The sequence below is a fragment of the Schistocerca nitens genome, chromosome 8 (genome assembly GCF_023898315.1).
Source record: "Schistocerca nitens isolate TAMUIC-IGC-003100 chromosome 8, iqSchNite1.1, whole genome shotgun sequence".
Lineage (NCBI taxonomy): Eukaryota > Metazoa > Arthropoda > Insecta > Orthoptera > Acrididae > Schistocerca > Schistocerca nitens.
In genome coordinates this window covers 304,084,473-304,105,652 of record NC_064621.1, presented here as the reverse complement: position 1 = coordinate 304,105,652, position 21,180 = coordinate 304,084,473, and the positions used below count along the sequence as shown (strand labels likewise).

The 21,180-nt window shown below is 42.2% G+C and overlaps 1 protein-coding gene across 1 annotated transcript in view; it reads left to right on the top strand.

Moving 5' to 3' along the window:
• Positions 1 to 3,791: 3,791 nt before the first annotated feature.
• The window catches only part of LOC126198736 (calcium/calmodulin-dependent protein kinase type IV-like), a 610,244-nt gene continuing 592,855 nt past the window's right edge, over positions 3,792 to 21,180 (top strand). The window contains exon 1 of the mRNA XM_049935272.1: positions 3,792 to 3,877. The gene's annotated coding sequence lies outside the window, so the exon portion shown is untranslated. The remainder of the gene's footprint in view (positions 3,878 to 21,180) is intronic.

The following is a 21,180-nucleotide window of genomic DNA, read 5'->3' as shown; positions in this document are numbered from 1 at the left end:
TCGAAGGAAACATTCACATTCTGGGTCTTCCCAGTAGCCCTGGATTTGCCAAATCTTTCAATACAGGTTTGACAGGCTCCACTGCAGTTAGGTTACCAGAAATTTCATCATGCCTATACTTGCACCAAGTACTCTGGGGCATGGTCTGTTCAGAAACAATATTCTGATCACTTACATTCCCTTCACTGTTTGCTCATGTTTTCGATACCTTCAGCAGCAAATTTAGATCTCACATATCTCTTACCCGTAAATTTGTGTTTCTTTTACGTTTATTTATTTTATAAACGTATAAAAGTACAATATGTGGAATGGCACTACAAAAGTTTCTAACTAGCACAGTATTTTCTAACAAAGTAGTGCCAGAAACAAAGCACTGATTTGTTTATTCGTAATACCAACTTCTGAGATGTTACAGTGGCATCAAAACATGACAATTCACAGTTTTCCAGAGTTTGTGGTTCCCAAAATGTGGCTGTTCAACTCTGTCAGTGTGTAAGAGGTGTTGAATATTGTCAGCCGCACGCCAAATTTAAAAATATTATTTGAAGGTCTTAAAATTGTCTTTTTAGTGTATGTTCTACCAAAATGTTCAGGAGATTCTGACGCACATTATACAATAGAAAAAAGAAAATGTCATCGAATTAGACATACAATCTCGCCTTAAATTCCATCGATCAGGCTTATGATGCTTTGGGGAGACGTATTACTGCATGTCCACATAACCAACGACTATCCAGCAGTGGCATCGTGAGCTACGGTTCACACAGGACGCCACAAATTCTGTGTAGTTGCACAGTTTTCAATATGGCGTCATTGAAATCATATGGGCAAGTATGAATGTTATAATGCAGGTTATGGCATTAGAGCTGTGACAAGAGTTAAATACAAGGGAGACTAAATCCAAATTTTGAATCTGGAAATAAATTTCGCATAGGGATAAATCAGAGGCACAAACACAGTTATAAAAATATTAACACTAGGGGACGAAAATGCTGTGTGCAATAGCAAAGTAACCAACAGCTGGCAGGTAAATATCAGCTGCAGACACGTTACTTTCCCAAGATTTTAGATATTATTGTATTCATTGATACAGGCGTTTCGAATAACTAATTTTTGCTTTAACAGCTGCCACATCACACTCGGGAGCTGTTGCTTGCAGATAATCCAAAATTTGTACAATGCTTGGTCTCACGAATCACAAAGTTTATATGACTTGCCTTTTTGTTTATGTATATAGGTTTATTTATTTATTCATTCAAAAGTCTTTTAAGGTTGTCGGATATATCATAGTTTGCACACACAAACACACACACACATGGAAAATCGAACATATATTGCGGTTGTAATTTCAGAAGCAGCGAAACTGTACCTGCCGTCCATTGTTTTCACTTTTTTCGGAAGTAAAATGAAACCACACTGAAATCGTATGGAGTACGGCAGCTGTTGCTGCACGATAACTGCTACAAAATGCTCGTGTTTCGAAATACTGCCACCACTGAGCACCTGTGGAAGGGAAGTGGTGTAACAAAATACAACCAAGCTGAACCACACTACTGGCCATTAAAATTGCTACACCACGAAGATGACGTGCTACACACGCGAAATTTAACCGACAGGAAGAAGATGCTATGATATGCAAATCATTAGCTTTTCAGAGCATTCACACAAGATTGGCGCCGGTGGCGACATCTACAACGTGCTGACATGAGGAAAGTTTCCAACCGATTTGTCATACACAAACAGCAGTTGACCGGCGTTGCCTGGTGAAACGTTGTTGTGATGCCTCATGTAACGAGCAGAAATGCGTACCACCACGTTTCCGACTTTGATAAAGGTCGGATTGTACCGTATCGCGATTGCGGTTTATCGTATCGCGACATTGTTGCTCGCGTTGGTCGAGATCCAATGACTGTTAGCAGAATATGTAATCGGTGGGTTCAGGAGGGTAATACGGAACGTCGTTCTGGATCCCAACGGCCTCGTATCACTAGCAGCCGAGATGACAGGCATCTTATCCGCATGGCTGTAACGGATCGTACAGCCACGTCTCGATCCCTGGGTCAACAGATGAGGACGTTTGCAAGACAACAACTATCTGCACGAGCAGTTGGACGACGTTTGCAGCAGCATGGACTATCAGCTCGGAGACCATGGTTGCGGTTACCCTTGACGCTGCATCATAGACAGGAGCGCCTGCGGTGGTGTACTCAACGACGAACCTGGGTGCACGAGTGGCAAAACGTCATTTTTTCGGATGAATCCAGGTTCTGTTTACAGCATCATGATGGTCGCATCCGTGTTTGGCGACATCGTGGGGAACGCACATTTGAAGTGTGGTGTCACCGCCAGACACCACACTTGCTAGGTGGTAGCCTTTAAAACGGCCGCGGTCCGTTAGTATACGTCGGACCCGCGTGTCGCCACTATCAGTGATTGCAGACCGAGCGCCGCCACACGGCAGGTCTAGAGAGTCTTCCTAGCACTCGGCCCAGTTGTACAACCGACTTTGCTAGCGATGGTTCACTGACAAATTACGCTCTCATTTGCCGAGACGATAGTTAGCATAGCCTTCAGCTACGTCATTAGCTACGACCTAGCAAGGCGCCATTATCATTTGCTATTTATCTTGTGATGCATGTACCGTCAGACCGATGTTCGCCAATTATGGATTAAAGTTAAGTATTCCAGAAGCTACGTACCTTTTTTGCTAGTATAATTACTTTACCTGTTCCAGACCTCACGCCAGCCTGCGTGAGCTTAAACGCGTGCCTTTCGGCTACCTCCTAGTGGCTTGGCTGTCTTGCCAAGTCACAACAGGACGCGTGTATTCGTCATCGCCATACTGGCGTTTCACCCGGCGTGATGGTATGGGGTGCCATTGGTTACACGTCTCGGTCACCTGTTGTTCGCATTGACGGCACTTTGAACAGTGGACGTTACATTTCAGATTTGTTACGACCCGTGGCTCTACCCTTCACTCGATACCTGCGAAACCCTAGATTTCAGTAGGATAGTGCACGACCGCATGTTGCATGTCCTGTACAGGCCTTTCTGGATACAGAAAATGTTCGGCTGCTGCCCTGGCCAGCACATTCTCCAGATCTCTCACCAATTGAAAACGTCTGGTCAATGGTGACCGAGCAACTGGCTCGTCACAGTACGCCAGACACTACTCTTGATGAACCGTGGTATCGTGTTGAAGCTCCATGGACAGCTGTACCTGTACACGCCATCCAGGCTCTGTTTGACTCAATGCCCAGGCGTATCAAGACCGTTATTATGGTCAGAGATGGTTGTTCTGCGTATTGTTTTCTCAGGATCTATGCACTCAAATTGCGTGAAAATGTAATCACATGTCAGTTCTAGTATAATGTATTTGTCCAATGAATACCCGTTTATCATCTGCATTTCTTCTTGGTGTAGCAATTTTAATGGCCAATAGTGTATTTGTAGCATGACAAAAGTTGCTTCGTTTAAGTTGCGGCACTGAAAACTTGGAGATCACACATGCAACTGCGTTGCAACTCCAGTATGCCACTATCTGTGGCGACAGATTAGTTGCATGTGTGAACTTGGCTTTACTTACACTCTGAAGTTTTGCTCACCAGTGTATCATTTGGCCGCTCTAGCATGCCTCAGTTCACTGTTACGGCATCAAGGTAGGTAGCGATCACCACTCCGACACAGTCGCTGCTCGGAACCTTGTGGCAGCGGCTGCGCTGAAGTGTTGCGGTGTCAGAACGCCGGCATTTGTTGTGCGGCGTGTTGGGGGGGGGGGGGGGGGGAGGCGTGGAGGGGCGGCTGTCGGCGGCTGGTCTCGCGCCGCCAGTGCGACGCTGCGCGGCCGACGACGCGGATGTGAGGACTGGCAGCGACGGTGAGTGCCGGCGATGCGCTCGCTCCCTACACACGCTGCTGGCGCGTCTTTTAAACATCGTATGCTCCTTGGCGGAAGAGTACCACCTCTGACGGACCATGCCAAGGGAGAGTTCTCCCGTGTTAATGTTGGTGGGAATCCGTAGTGATTTAGTGCACTTCCAAAAGCATTACTTGACACTCGAGCCACGCAAGTTCAGATTGTACTGCAGTATCTCGAGCACCGTGCCAGCTATCTGAAACCTTGAAACACTGTGACATTTGCCTTTCTTAAACGGAGAAGGATTTTATTTAAAAGTTATTTGGTAGCTTCCATAGCGAGCGCTTAAGTTTAGCATTATGGAATCAAATTACAACAGCCTGGGAAATTTACTTTTAACAGTACAAAAGTCGTAACCGGTGACCTAGATTCAGCATCTGACTGAAATATAAACTTTACACCACTCTGGCGGCGCCAACTGAACAGTTCAACACAAACGTTACTCCACGGAATAAATGTTTATAGCTCAGCTCAAAATTACAAAAAAATTGCAAACTAAGAAAAACTGTTTGAAAATAAATGGAGTGCGTTTTCACATCAGTTTTGTTAAGGAAGCGACTAACTACTGGGGAACAACAACTTTTTTTTTTCAATAATCTTCACAGGCACTGTGCCTCTTGTTATAAACTCTTTTTCGCAGTTCTCTAGGCTACTCCACCTCGAATCCAAGCATCTTCATCCTTGCATAAATCTTCTTTTAAATTTCTTCTTTGTTTTTCCTTCTGCACTTGATATTTCTATTCTGTGTAGGATATTCCCCATTTTTTTCTTGTAATGAGATTGCCGGCATAGTGCTTTCTCTTTTTTTTTTTTTTAACCTCATCACACGCCATACGATTTTAAATACCGGGTTTTTTCGGTTTTTCGGTGATGTACGTGAGCTTTTTCATTCACTTCCTGATTTCTGTATTTGGGAGACTTTCTCACTTTGTAACTCTATCTCAAAAAATAATGTGCAAGGCTTCAGTTCTCTTTCTGTCTTGTTTTATCATTTCCTAGGAGTCTGCTCCATATAAATGAAAGCATTGTTTTATTGATCCATATAACTTTTTTATTAATTTCGTCTGCTGTAATTCACCTTATTGACTGATTGTTTAGCTTGTGTGGTCCCCTGCTTTTTCGTGTTTACAGGAACCCATATGTGAGGCTATACTCGTAACTCTCAGTTATTTATACTTTCGACATGCCTCAATAGTTTTTCCATGTATTACAATGTCACGCTGTTCGCTGCTTATAGGGAGATATATTGCTTCAGAATATTTTATTGTCATCCCTAGTTATTCGAAGTTTTTCTTCACTGTGTACTCTATATCATCGTCATCTGCAGCAAACATTATTTGATCTTCAGCGCATTGTAAGCTCGATAACTAACCCCTTTCTACGTCTAGGTGAATTCCTCCGCATCTTTTCATCTTCAAGAACTTTAAACAAAGTAGCTACCTTTGCTTGGACGTATTATTCGGGAGATTTCTTTGCCTATTTTAATTCTTGTCTGTAATACCCTGTAAACATTTTTTTAACTACAGGAACTTTGTGCTCTCAGCAAGATACCGATATAGATTCTTTATTGGTCCGGTATTCTACGCTTTTTGTAAATATGTGTGTCTCTTCCCCTTGTTGTTACTTTTTCGATTGTCTCTTTTATAGCAATCTAGCTGAGAGACCCAGCGTTTCCTGGGTATTTATTTATTACAATCTTTTATTAGTCCATCTCCTCCTCCATCTTCTGCCTATTCACCACCCACTCCTCCTTCTCCTGTCCATCTTCTCCTACCCCCTCTCATCGTCCATCCCTTCTGTCTCTGTGCATCTCCTACTCCCCCTCTATCTGTCCATCTCCTCTCCCCCTTCTCTGCCTGTCCATCTCCTTATCCCACTACTCTGCCGACCTGCTCCGCCCTCCCTCTCTGTTCTTCGCCAGGTTATCACACCCACCTCCATCCCAATGGGTGGCTGGTGGTTTTTATCCCCACAGTGTCTCTTTCCTAGTAATGAGTGATATGTGCACCAAGTTTGGTCGACATAGATCGGCGGGCTTAGAAAGGAGATGTTGACCGTACGCGTGTATGCAGATGTATGTGCGTGATTCACTGCTGTTTTACACCATCGACTCCAGAGATGATGTTAAATTTATCTGTGGTATACAGCCGTGTGGATTCATCTTATGATCCGAAATATGTTGACAAAATTATTGGCTTGCTGCTGTATTCGATCTCGCGGTCTGCTTTACACACTGAACAGCACACACAAGATACAAACTGGATTTCATATTTTTAAAAGAACTCCAAATCAATTAAATACAGAAAATGAATTTCAAAAGATCGTTTTCGAAAACTTTTGAGTCACACCTTCTATCCGTACCCCCATAGGTGGTAGTAGTGGTGGGACATCTCACTCCCACAGTATTTTCATACAAATAATAAGTTACGTATCTACCAAATTTGGTTGAAACTGCTCCAGATACTCCTGAGCTGTTTCTTAATGTCACCGCCTTTTCATTCCCACCCCACAGTGGCTCTTTCCAGGCAGTAAGTAACTAGTTAATCTCTGATTCCTTAAGGCGAGATGTACGGCAAAACTACGAAAAATTCGAATTCTTTTATTCCATTATTTATTAGACTGATCGTTTAAGAATAACATCGTAAAGTTTCATAATCGAATTCTGGCCAGAAATACGTTTAAAAAAAAGTTTATTGGGCACCTGCACCTGCCACGTCCCCTCTTTCTATACTGTGATTCACACCTTCTCTACGCTAGAATTTTTTTATGCGTTAATTTTTCTTTCACGCAATCGAAACGAACTGCAGATGAGTCTACAAGGCTGAGAGAAATATTATACTTGCTTATTCCTTCGTTTACAAAGTGGTTATTTTATAGTATGTGCTACAAACTTATTTCAGTTTTAGTTTTTCGTATATCAACCAGTTTTGCTCGAAATCGGTCGTACCAGTGCACGCATATTCAAAAAGGATACTGCTCCTAAGTGTGAAGAACGATTTTCGAGAAACTGAGTTCTTTGAAGAAGAAAATTAGTGAAGACGAGTTTTTCAGTGGATCTAGGTTAACTGACTTAGAAATACTTGCCCATATGATTAATATTTCATGTACGTGTGGTAATTGTGGGTCAAAAAGCCTCAGACTGTATGATGACAGTGACAGAATTGACACTATAAGTAATATACGTGTTTTGTGTAACGTTTGTAAATATGATGTTCAGTTCAATACTTCTGTTCTCCATGGGAAGATGTACGAGGCGAATACAAGATCGTGTTACACCATGAGGTGCTTGATGTAGGCAGAGGAGGCACAAATTTGTTTTGTGGTTGATGAACTTGCTACAGCGATTACAACGGAATACTCCTCAGTGCTCTTGAAGTTGAGTGCAAGGAGGACATGAAAGCAGCTGTCGAAGGAGACGTAGATATTAACAACGAAGGGTAAGAAGGACACTATGTAGTGAAGACAGATCTGTTTGTCTCTTGTGATGGAATCTGGATGAAGGAGGCCATACATCACTTCATGGTGTATCATCTGTCATTATTACGGATGCTGGGAAAATCTTAGACTTCCAAGTAATGAGCAAATATTGTTGTCACTGTGACGCAGGAAAGAACAGTGATGGCAGTGAAGAAGAAAGGTGGCAGTAACAACACAAAAAAGTGTGCAGCATGAATTACCAGTGGTCCAGTGGTGCGATGGAGTCAGCTGAGATGAAACTAATATTCCAAAGGTCAGTTGAACAAGATTGTGTTATTTATGTGAAGTATCTAGATGATGAAGATTACAGTGCTTTTAAGACTGTTTTAGAGAGCAATCCCTATGACTCACAAAATAAAACTGAAAACTGGAATTTGTTGGGCATGTTCAAAAGCGATTGGGAGGTAGACTCAGATTGAAGAAAGAAATAAAAGGCATGAAATTAGAAGATGGAAAGTCACTAGGAGGTGTTAATAGACTGACAGACAATGAAATTCACACTTTACAAGTATATTATGGAAAAGCTATAAGGGATAACTTAGATAGTGTGAAAACAACGCAGAAAGCTGTGTGGGCACTATTCTTCCACAAACTTTCCTCAACATTCCCTTTGTGATATATCATGGAGCAAATATCTTCAGGCAGAAGCCAGTGGAAAGCCATAAATCGACAAACATGGTTTGCCACTTGCTGTTTTAGATGTTATAAAACCAACTGTCAGGTACCTAGCCAATCCTGAACCGCTGAAAAATTATGTACAGGAGAAAACACAGAATACAAATGAGAGCTACAGTAATCCTGACATGTGTGCAAGTCAGAACGGAAAATGTCTCTTACAAGGAAACAAACTTATAACAGCAGTGTTTGACACGTGAAATTACATGCCATTCTGCAGAAACAGGACAACTGTCAAGCAAATGTATACATAGGGTTTGCAGCACCTGACAAATGTGTGCCACAAACTTAGAATAATTGGAGTTATGAAACTGAAGACTCGATTTATGTCCAAGATATGGAAGAGAAATGGAGTAGTTTGCATACATCTTCGTTTATCTGGAGGAGGATGTTGAAATAGGTTATACATCGATTGACATTATTCACTACACATGTGTTGGAAGTCCCCTGCTGACTGTGGTACGGAGAGATTTACTGTCAACGATTGCAAGTAGACAGACAAAGTCACACACAAAACACGCAATTGTATATGAGTCGATTTTATGTTGTAGCACAGAACTGATGCACCCTGAGAGAACACAAAAGAAATTGTTAAATGTGTCATAGATGACCCGCCACATCATCTCTCTCTCTCTAGAATGCATCATCAGTCTGTCGTTAAATAATACCTCGTTATAATCCCTTTCAACCAATCACTCCATCCACTTTCTTTCATCCTTTAATGCAGATGCTAATTTAGAGGAAGTTGGTTTCCCTTCCCAGGAAAGCATCAAGGACCGCAGTCAACTTGCATGTATCACTATTACCTCAACAGACATACAGTTGAAAGTTGTTACAAAAGCATGCAGCCGCCGTTCTGTAAGGTATTTGTTGGCTGACACCACAAGGTTGTGATCGTTGGAGAGGACAGAGAAGCACATTGGAAATACTGTTTGTTAGGGTTTAAAACAACTAAACAGTCTTGCATAGGGTCAAACACAATCCATTCTGTAGTTCTACATTGCTGTCCCCCAGCTGGTAATACAACGCTCTTTAGCTAAGGACACTTTATAAAAATCTACAAAGTGGTTGCCAATAAATCTGAGGTCACACCTGGGCCTCTGATCCGACATATATAAATTTATTACTCTACATTTGGTGGTCATCCACGTTAAACATTCTGTTACAACTGTCTATAGCTTTAACGAAAAACGGCCGTTTCCCTGGTTCCCAGTGCTTCCAAGTAAATTTTTTTCTCGTATTCCTTTCGCTGTCACATTCTCAGTTGCATGTACAAGAGTGTTCCTGCACCAAGCAGAAGACATGCAAGTACTCTCATCCCCCCTCAGCTTCCACCGCATTTTAGCGTATTTTCCCTCATCTTATGCATATTTTCCATCAGTTTTCGTGATTTTACCGATTTTGTGTCATTCCTGCCTATGCGATTGTGATATCACTTCTCACCACATATTCTAAAATTACTTGTAAATGTAGTACAGTTGCCCGCATCTCGTGGTCGTGCGGTAGCGTTCTGGCTTCCCACGCCCGGGTTCCCGGGTTCGATTCCCGGCGGGGTCAGAGATTTTCTCTGCCTCGTGATGGCTGGGTGTTGTGTGCTGTCTTTAGGTTAGTCAGGTTTAAGTAGTTCTAAGTTCTAGGGGACTTATGACCACAGCAGTTGAGTCCCATAGTGCTCAGAGCCATTTGAACCATTTTTGTAGTACAGTTGTCAACACCTAGCGCAAATATACTATTTTTCTGATCGGACAGTACAGTATTCGAATGCATCCAGTCACTTCCAGCCACATATTCTACAGCTGTAGTGCATTTGACTTGTTTTCTTTATATCTGTATCTGTGCATCTGTTGCAAATCGAAAGGTTTTAACAGTGTAATTACGTGTGGTGAGTGTTTCATGACAGCATTCCTTGTGCGATCAGAATAAAAACAGCTATCGATTTAATTACTTCTTTTCGATGTATTTTACAAGACCTACATCTTCCCAAACATTAGAGGATGATGAGCAAGAGAGATCCAATCCCTGAACGTTGAATTTTATAAATAAACAATCTACCTCTTCTATGTAATTGAAATTTCTGCTGTGAAATCCTACCTCTCCAGCATACCCCCGCCAACTTACAGATGGGACAGGGGAGGGGAGCAGCGGGATTTACCAGACGGTAGGGGTTAATTAATGGACCAATTCAATTAGTTATCAATCAGATTGATAGAGTGGAGGGGGCTATTCGAATAACTGAAGCCTGAAAGCGTGTTTGTATCGGCGAAGGTAGGGGGGAAATGTTGGAGGTTTTCAGAGGTGTGGGGGCGGTAGAGGAGGAGGCGTGGGAGTGTTTCTCGGAAGGAAAAATTATACCTACAGTGTAATAAACCATTTCGCAGAACAGTAGGTTAAAGAGAGGGGGAAGGGATCATAAATCACTCAAGTTTCCCCCTGAATGTATGCAACCCGCAACGTGGGGTGATATCCCCACTTCCTACCACTATCGTTGCTGCAGATGTATAGGCCTTCGCAGCAGGTGCCTGGTCCATGCCACCCATGGTGACTGCTGTGGCTGGATTTCGCACGCCAGTATGACAACTGGAGCTCCACTGAGTGGCGACAGGTGGCCTTTTCATAGTAATCACGTTTTATGCCCCATCTGACAGATGGCCATTGGCGTGTACTGTATGAAACGTTTGAAAACAAACAGCTGCAACAATCGTCAGAAGAGTTCAAGCTGGAGAAGGGGTGATGTCGTCATTTTGGAAGGCACACTGAATCAACAACGGCAACAATCGTCAGAAGAGTTCAAGCTGGAGAAGGGGTGATGTCGTCATTTTGGAAGGCACACTGAATCAACAACGGTATGCATCAATCCTTGAGTACCATGTCCTGCCCTGCATGTAGTTTGTTTTTCTTCGGCACAATGGCATCTACCAACAGGACAATGCAACGTGTCAAGTAACTCACAGTGTACGTGTGTGGTTTGAAGAGAACTACATGAGTTTACGGTACTCCGCTGGCCTCCAAAACACCCAGACTTAAACCCAATTGGGAATCTATGGGACCACCTCGGTCGGGCTGTACCTGCCATGGACCCTCTAACGAGAAACCTAAAGCAGTTGGCCACGGCACTGCAGTCAGTATAGCTCCACATCCCTGTCAGTTAACTTCCAGAATCCCACTCACTCTCTTCCTGCACGTCTCCTAGCTGTTCATCACTAGAAATGGTGGTTATTCAGACTTTTGGCAGGTGGTCACAATAATGTAACTGGATAGCATATTGCTCAACAGGAAAACTACTATTCTTCAGTTTTTTCTGGCGTGTAGCAGGAATAGAAACGTTGCGGGTGAAGATGTGTAAACATGACCAAGATGTGCAATACGGGGTTGTTCATAAATAGCTCTGGAGTTTCAGAGGATGGACTGAACAAAAACTACAAGGCCTACAGAAAAATGACGCCTCAGTGGACAGAGCATATCCCTAAATTTCAATTTCTAAAACGCGCCGTGGTGCAGTTGCACTGGGGAGTAGGGGCGTCAGAACCTGTGGACAAATCTTCCACTCCATTCTGTAGCATTGAATTAGTTCACGCCTGCCGATAGGCAACTCAATGAACAGATTTCCGAAGTGGGCAGAGACTTCCAGTAATTATATGTACGTATTGTCGTTTCATGAAACACAAACGCTTCCTATACTGAGCAACTATAATGCGACTTAAAAACTTGGAGAGCTGCTGTGTCCACTGATACGCGTTTTCATATATCTTGCAGCTTCCGCACAGCCGTGTTCTGGAAACAGGGAGGTACGAGACCTGAAGACAGCTGGATGTGTTATCAATTTTTTTTTAGTATATGTTTCTCACGATGATCCTCTTGTTCACCCAATTACTTTTTATTTCGCATAGTGGTCACTAATGTTCACCCCTCTGACGGACTGAATTAGTATGACAGTAATGCTACTAATATGTATTTCGCAAGTACCCCACTAACGAAGTCAGCCAAGTAGGCCTGGCAAATTTTCATTTGCTGGTTAATTTTTGTGTCTGAGCGCTATCTTACCAGACGCCATCAACAAGGCAAAATAAATACTGCAGAATTACTGAATTTGTGTTTTTTTTTTTCACAGACGTTCAAGTTGCTTATTATTATTATTATTACTATTCTGTGGGTATATAGCAATATGACAGCTATGCAAAGCTGAAGGTAACTTACCAGTATAAGTATTAACAGACATGACAACGCTGTTACTAATGGCTTTTGTAAATATGACATGGCTATGGCACAATGTGGCGACTAGTTCTGTCTAATACAGTGAACTTTGTAACGTATGGAGAAGTCTAGATGAGGCGGCAGATCCGCACTTCAAACGAAGACATAAAACTGATTTTTATAGTTATCCAGAATACTTTCAAATCGCTGAAGATGGTAAGACTATTTTTTTCGAAGTATCCCCACTTTATGCATATTCCTCTGCTTTCCTTTAACCAGTTACAGGCCTCATTTGAGTAACTAGTATCTCTAGCTAAAGTTCAATTTGTATCAGTACACAGTCGTGAAAATTTTAGGAAGGTAATAAACGTGCCTCAGTTCTTATAGGTGTACCATAGCCGAGCGAGGTGGCGCAGTAGGTAGCACACTGGACTCGCATTCGGGGGGACGAAGATTCAAACCAGGCAAATGCCAGGATGGTTCCTTTGACAGGGCACGACAGCTTCCCTTCCCTAATCCCCTCCCCCAAATCAACCAACCAATGTATCAGAAGCTTTGCTGTTTTCATTGTGCATATAAGCTACCTATAATACTATCGAGGTTATTTGTGTTAATTTATTAAAACCTCCAGTACTGAAATTATAAATGTTCACCTAACGTCACCCCCTTCGAGGGCAAGTGCAAGGAATTCTGTAAAGAACCTATCTACGGAGGCCATAATTACTTCACTGAGTAGAAAACATTTATAATACATAAATTCCATTGGCTATGGAAGTAGGTGGAAGTAAAATGAATCTACTGAATGATATGATGTTCCAACAGCTCACATTTCAAACCTATTTCCAAAGAACTATTGTGGTCTGGGGCATTGTCCTAATGAAATTTCACAATTCTAATCTCCTTCCCCATATATTTCGTTCAGTTGGTCCAAAGTAGTTGCGTAGTAGCCGAACGCTTATTGTTTTACCATTTAGTGTAATGTAATAATTCTAAAAAACAGTTCTTTTTGTGTGTCCCTCATTTGGTCTGACTGATTTTTCTGTTATCGTATAAGGTATTGAACCCACATCTGATTCACAGTAACAAGTGGACACACCACACTTGTATTCATCCTCATTCATGTTAGCTCCCGCTCGTAAGCCATCTCCAAATTTTCCAGGATTTACATTATTAATAGACCGCTTGGAAAAAAAGGAAAAACTGTATCTGCATGATATTTCAACGAAACAGACAAAAAACTGGATACCTCATTTAAAGCCATATAAGCAAATCTGTTTCACAGATCAAGGCGATACATATCTCATTTAAATGCATGTTGTTGTTGTTGTTGTTGTTGTTGTTGTTGTTGTTGCCTTCAGTCCTGAAACTGGTTTGATGCAGCTCTCCATGCTACTGTATCCTGTGCAAGCTTCTTCATCTCCCAGTACTTACTGCAACCTACATCCTTGTGAATCGGCTTAGTGTATTCATATCTTGGTCTCCCTCTACGATTTTTACCCTCCACGCTGCCCTCCAATGCTAAATTTGTGATCCCTTGATGCCTCAGAACATGTCCTACCAACCGGTCCCTTCTTCTTGTCAAGTTGTGCCACAAACTCCTCTTCTCCCCAATTTTATTCAATACCTCCTCATCAGTTATGTGATCTACCCATATAATCTTCAGCATTCTTCTGTAGCACCACATTTCGAAAGCTTCTATTCTCTTCTTGTCCAAACTATTTATCGTCCATGTTTCACTTCCATACATGGCTACACTCCATACAAATACTTTCAGAAACGACTTACTGACACTTCGACCATCATCAGTTATTTTGCTCCCCAAATAGCAAAACTCCTGTACTACTTTAAGTGTCTCATTTCCTAATCTAGTTCCCTCAGCATCACCTGACTTAATTCGACTACATTCCATTATCCTCGTTTATATAACGGATAGCAAAATAACAAAACTATAATATCATTGATATCTATGCCATATCTTAGTCGCGCTGACGTTTCTCAATATTGCCCATGTGCTGTAGAGCCTAGCAATATTCCAGGGAATTGTTAAATGATTCATGCCTCTATGGTCACTAAATATTTCTTCACGTTTTTCGGCAGACTCGTGTTCAGAAGATTTTTCTAAATCTTCACTGACGCCACTGTCACATGTGTAAGAGGATAGTAGTTAACAGCTGTTTCTGCTGCCATGGACAAGGACTGTGCCGATACACTGCACGATTGCTGGCCGCTGTATGTTTCCTGTTTTTGTACATACATCGTAACACAGTTGTGGGATGATTTTGGGACATTTCGGACTTTTATTAGTACTCTTTCTGCTTTCGTAAAAGATAAATCTGTTAAACAAATCTGTGGAAATATTCCTGTTACCGAAGATTTGTGCGTACATCAAAAGTAATAGCCATCTTTTATTCACCCCAAAACGATCCCCTTCAAAGAGGATCAGTAAGCCTTTACGCTATGATTTGGATTTACAGTGCTCAGTATCGAGGTTATCAACGTCCTTATAAAATTCTAATCGAACGAATGACTCAAGAACCCGTAAAAATCATTGAGTCAACAATTTGAAATAGCAGTAATAAGCAAGCTATTAGTTTTCACGAGTCTGAAAACACATGAGAACAATTGTACGAAGAGCGGAAAGGGGAATCCGACGCATTGTTAGAATTATAGGCCGCATCTGTAATGGATTTCTTGTGTAATCGCTATGAACTTTAATAACACTTGTTTTAGTGCGTAGAGAGTTAGATATAGAACATTCTAATGGTTACTGACACTGCTACATTGTTAGGCTGGCACTTAAATTTCTAGTAATTGTCCATAAGTTTAATAAACCCAACAGACACACATGACGGATACTTTAGTCATCAATAATATGTTCTTTACTATTTCCAACAGTCTGCCAACCCTGGAGTATGTTTTCAATTCCGCGACTGTAGAAATCACGTGGTTTTGAGGCGAAGAACTCGTCTTGCCATGTTCGGAGCGTATTTTCATCCGGAAGGCAAGTTCCTTGAAGATTTGAGGGCGCAAGATCAGATGAATAAGATGGGTCCGGAGTGACCTCCTTGCCAACTCCTGTATATTACCTTTTTGTCAGTCTAGCAGAATGTGGGGGGGGGGGGGGCGTTATTGGGGAGAAGCATTACTTGTCGGAGTCTTCCTGGCCGTTGTTCTCGGACTGCGTCTGCAGGACGTCTCATTTGTTGACAATGAATCTCAGCTGTGATGGCTAAACCTTGGGGAAGTAATTTGCAATACACTACGCCGTTACTGTTCCACCAGATGCATAACATTACCTTTTGTGGATGCGAGCAGGTCTTTGGACTGGGAATTGCTGCTTTGTTTGGGATCAACCATTCCTTTCTTTTCCCTATGTTAGCATTTAGACAACGTTTCTTGTCACCAGTATCGATACAGAATAGGAATGATCGGTGTTGAACACGAGCCAATTGATGATGAGTATTCACAGTTGCACATATTGCTACCAACTGATTTTTATGATTTTACCTTAGAGCATGCGGTACCCTTAAACCCGATTCTGGACCTTCCCCACTGGATGCAAATGTCGCACGATGGAGGAATGATCGCAGCTCATCACAGTTGCCCGTTCTCCGGTACACTGACGTGCGTCGTTATGAATTATTAGGTTTAAACGATCTTCATCAATCTCCGTAAGTCTTCCTGGACCTGGAGAGCCACTAGTGTCAAAACGACAGTCCTTAAAGCGAGAAAACCATTTTCTTGCCGTTCTCTGGCCAATGGCTTTAGCCCCATACACGGCGCACATTTTTGTCTACCTCCACTGCTGCCCCTCCTCTATTGAACTCAAAATGAAGAATATTCCGGAAATGTTCCGAATTCTCCATTTTCTCCATGCAACGAAGGTTGCAACTTTAATAGTCGCAACTATTTATTTACAGCTCGTACAAAATACATACCCGTTGCCAGCGATGTGGAAGTCGTAGGATACTCTTAGCAGTGCCAGTTGTATTGACAGTTCGAGCGGCGCGGTCTATTTCCCGACGAATTTGTAGCACTTCTGAAGCGAATGCCGTGAAGTGTTTCCTTCAGTTTAGAAATCGAGTTGAACTTACGAGGGCTTAAGTAAGGGGAGTGCAGTAGGTGGTACAGCCCTTAGCAGCGCCATCAGTCAAACAAATCAGTAACAGCTTGTACTGTACGTGCTTGAGAATTGACCTGCAAAATGATGGTCAGGTCCTACATAAAGTGTCATCACTTTTCTCTCTAAGCTGGTCGTAGGTTGTGTTCCAAAAATGAGATGCATAGACGCTTTCTGCAGGACCTGACCATAATTTTGCAGGACAATGCTCAAGCACGTACAGTGCAAGCTGTTACTGATTTGTATGACTGATGGGTCTGCTAGGTGCTATACCACCTACTGCACTCCCCTGACTTAAGCCCTCTTGAGTTCAACTCGATTTCTAAACTGAAGGAAACACATCACGGCATTCACTTCAGAACTGCTAAGAGTATCCTATGACTTCCACATGACTGGCAACGGGTTATACACAACGCTGGTGACTACTTTGTAGCTCAGTAAAACTTTGAAACACGTATCTATTTTGCCGCGCGGTATTAGCCGAGCGGTATTGGGCGCTGCAGTCATGGACTGTGCGGCTGGTCCCGGCGGAGATTCGAGTCCTCCCTCGGGCATGGGTGTGTGTGTGTTTGTCCTTAGGATATTTTAGGTTAAGTAGTGTGTAAGCTTAGGGACTGATGACCTTAGCAGTTACGTCCCATAAGATTTCACACACATTTGAACATTTTTTGAACATGCTAAACAAACACGGTATGAACTTTACGCACCAACCTAATAAATATCACAGATCCGCAAATACCCGTGTGTGCGTTATATACTTTCATTCTGCTGCAAGAGATAAAAGTCCGCTTAATATGACAGAGAGAATTTGCCAGACACGTCTGGCTATAAGGAAATAAAACTGACTTTTTTCAAGGCAGATCCACTTCGTTCAGTGATAATGGAATCAGAATTCGCGTTTGATGGAGAGATACAGAAGAAGCAGAACGAAAATTGGGGACTACAGTAAGCAAACAACCTGTTTAAATGTCACTACAGTTGACAAATCGTGTCACTGTGTAATTATTTAAGATAAGTATCATTTATTGTTTCATCTCAGTTGCACATTATTAATTAGGTTATATGTTTCGATCACTCTGAATCATCTTCACATCTAAGTAGTTGCGTCAGCCCTGCGTCGTGACTGCGCAGAAACACAAATCGTAGTGCTGTTAAGTTATAAGCCAAAGTTAAGTTCACAAAACGTTATTCAAAGTGAACACTGGTTACCTTAGAGCGTTGTAGATGGTGTAGCTCTCGTACAATGTGACTCGTACCACTTGGACGTGCTCATGACCATACCGTGAATGAAGTTACTCGGTTTGCTGGTACGTCAAAGCGGGCTGTCTAGTAGGTCTACAATTATACAGCACTCGCAACCAAGCAACACGGCGTAAGCACAGCAGTAATCGTAAAAAAGTCGTAACCCAAAGGGACTGATGACGCTTTGTCAAAGACAGTCGCTTTCAAATGCGACTGTTATTGCTGCTGTCGGCACATGCAGGTCCATCTCAACCAGTTTCTGAGAGAACATTGCTAAGGGAACGCCACGCAGAGGGCATTTTGACTCGTCTGCCTCGGAGAAGACCATTGCTCACGATAGCATCGAAATTCGCAATCTTCAGTGAGCGTAAAATTCCCCAAACTGGATAGTAGCTGACTGGTAGTGCTTAGTCCGGCAGTTCTCCCTCTTTTCAAACGATGCAAGTCGTCGGCTGAACGGACGGGTGAGTGAGGCGTTAAACTCGCAGTACGTAGATTCAGTTCCGGTTGGAGGTGATTCTGTGATTTTTTTGTGGGGGGGGGGGGTGTTTTTTGTAACATGAAGGACACACTCACCCAGATTACCGCGAATATTTTTCAGATTGTTTGTTTCAACATTCTCAGTGAACAGGTTTTCCCCTTCTACATGTTCGTTGTGAGGAAGCTGTGGACATCCCTGTCTTCCAGCATGGCAACAGTCGTCTTCACAGGGTTGCATACATACGTTGCTGGTTTGGCGAACATTCTGCTACGCTACTGAACTTCCAATTTTCCCGCTAATTTACCATTTCTTAATCTCTCAGAAAATGCTGAGAACTATTAGTTCCAGCGGCTGTGCCGTGCCTCTGTCACCACGACTTGCCTTCTTTATATCAACACACACACACACACACCGTGTGCTTTTCCAGAGCAGGGGACGCGCTCGAACTTTCGCACATTCATAGTTTTAAATAGCGACAGCATTCGGAATAAGTGTAATCATTGGGATAAGGGTAGCTGAAGGAATGCCACCTTACTCTTTGAACAGGTGTTTTAGCTGCAGCTTCTATTTTGGATGATGTTTGGTTTGTGGGGCGCTCAACTGCGCGGTCATCAGCGCCAGTACAGAGTCCCAATTGCTTCACTGTTTGTTTTCACAGTCCACTCTAGCCACTTAGACGAATGATGAGGATGATGATGAAATGATGCGAACAACACAAACATCCAGTCTCCGGACAGAGAAAATCCCCAACCCGGCCAGAAATCGGACCTGGGACCCCGTGATCCAGAGATAGCAATGCTAGACACTAGATCCAGAGCTGTGGCAACTATTTTGGAGTGACGGTTCTCGCTCACAGCTTCTAACGTTCTTTTCCTTGGCATCGTAAGCCTGTCATTTATTGTTTATGACAGTAGTATTTACACCACCCTATCGTTCACAAAAGCTAATAATTAATGAGCAAATATAAACACAAAGTAAAAGAAGCAAAAAAATGTAATTTAGTGCTCATAAAATGTCTGACTGTCATCAATTGCTTCTAAATTTCGGTTTTAATATTTACAGTTATTAGCTGCTGAAGAGAACTTTGATGAAAAATACAAAAATAATATACCAAGAAGTAAATAAATGCTAAATGTATAGGTTGGAACGTAGTGTTCTCTTCTTACCTGGTATATTACTACGGTCACACTAACTTGTAACTGTATTTTGAGATTTTAATGAAACTTAGTACTTTTCGTAAGCATGTTAATCTGCCAGGAAGTTTCATATCAGCGCACACTCCGCTGCAGAGTGAAAATCTCATTCTGCAAACATCCCCCAGGCTGTGGCTAAGCCATGTCTCCGCGATATTCTTTCTTCCAGGAGTGCTAGTTCTGCAAGGTTCGCAGAAGATCTTCTGTGAAGTTTGGAAAGTAGGAGACGAGGTACTGGCACAATTGAAGTTGTGCGGACGGGTCGTGCGTGAGCCGTGCTTGGGTAGCTCAGATGGTAGAGGGCTTGCCCGTGAAGGGCTAAGGTCCCGAGTTCGAGTCTCGGTCCGGCAGACAGTTTTAATCTGCCAGGAAGTTTCATGTTAGAGCATACTAGCAATGTTGTTGTGGTCTTCAGTCCTGAGACTGGTTTGATGCAGCTCTCCATGCTACTCTATCCTGTGCAAGCTTCTTCATCTCCCAGGACCTACTGCAACCTACATCCTTCTGAATCTGCTTAGTGTATTCATCTCTTGGTCTCCCTCTACGATTTTTACCCTCCACACTGCCCTCCAATGCTAAATTTGTGATCCCTTGATGCCTCAAAACATGTCCTACCAACCGATCCCTTCTTCTTGTCAAGTTGTGCCACAAACTTCTCTTCTCCCCAATCCTATTCAATACCTCCTCATTAGTTACGTGATCTAACCACCTTATCTTCAGCATTCTTCTGTAGCACCACATTTCGAAAGCTTCTATTCTCTTCTTGTCCAAACTATTTATCGTCCATGTTTCACTTCCATACATGGCTACACTCCATACAAATACTTTCAGAAATGACTTCCTGACACTTAAATCTATACTCGATGTTAACAATACTAGCAATAGGCAACATAATTCAAGGCGACAGTCACAAATGTGTTTGTCGTTTCGGAAAGTATATTCATTTAGAAAAGTCAGCTTGCACCACTGGCAGAGTTGACTGACTACCGCAGTGGTCACAATTCTGTATACAATTATCCAGTTAATAACTACTTTCAAGCAAATAAAATGGTTTTTGTAATAACATAATTTCAAAAGGGAGTTTCTTATTCGTGATTGATACGTTAATTTCGTAAAATACAACATGAAGCTGGGCATCCATTATACCCTTTTGCCTATGATTATTAAAAGCGTCTTATTTTAAAATTTGCCACAAGTAGTAAGGCTTAGCGTAAAACAGGTATGAAGTGCCAGAATCCGGTAAAAATACTTTCTTAGGGTACCTCATTCATCCCTGTACGATTAGTATGTGTTGAGAAAAAGGAATTTTGTCTTGAGAAATAATGTATACGATCGCATTCCTCTCACTTGAAATCATTCCACCTCTCCATACCATCAAACATAATCTATCCTATTTCTTTGAATTGGGACTCCATCAGGAGTTGTGTGCACCACAAACACCACACCAGCACTAATAACAGAAGTGTGATTAGCATTCGTTGTTGAAGCAGAAATCTTTATTTCTGTTGCAAATCGACCATCATCACCTAGTATCACCTCTGTGGACTCCACTTGTATTAATGAGACTACAAAAATAAAGGTTTCTACTTCATTGACCAATGCTGACCCACCTTTTGTTATTAATACCCTATTTCTTCCATTCCAAATGAAGGCTCCAATCCATTTTCCCCTGCATAAATGCGAACAAATCCGCATCCTACTGTCTACCCAACGTCGTGACCCTTCTCAGTAACCGTCTTCCACCTTTTTCGTAAAATTTACCCTCCAACTCCATCTGCATCATCTAATAAATGTTACTAGGAGCCACAGCACCATTATACTTATTGTTTCAATATCACACAAATCACTATCTTACCAAGCTTACGATAATCGTTTTTAGTCTTGT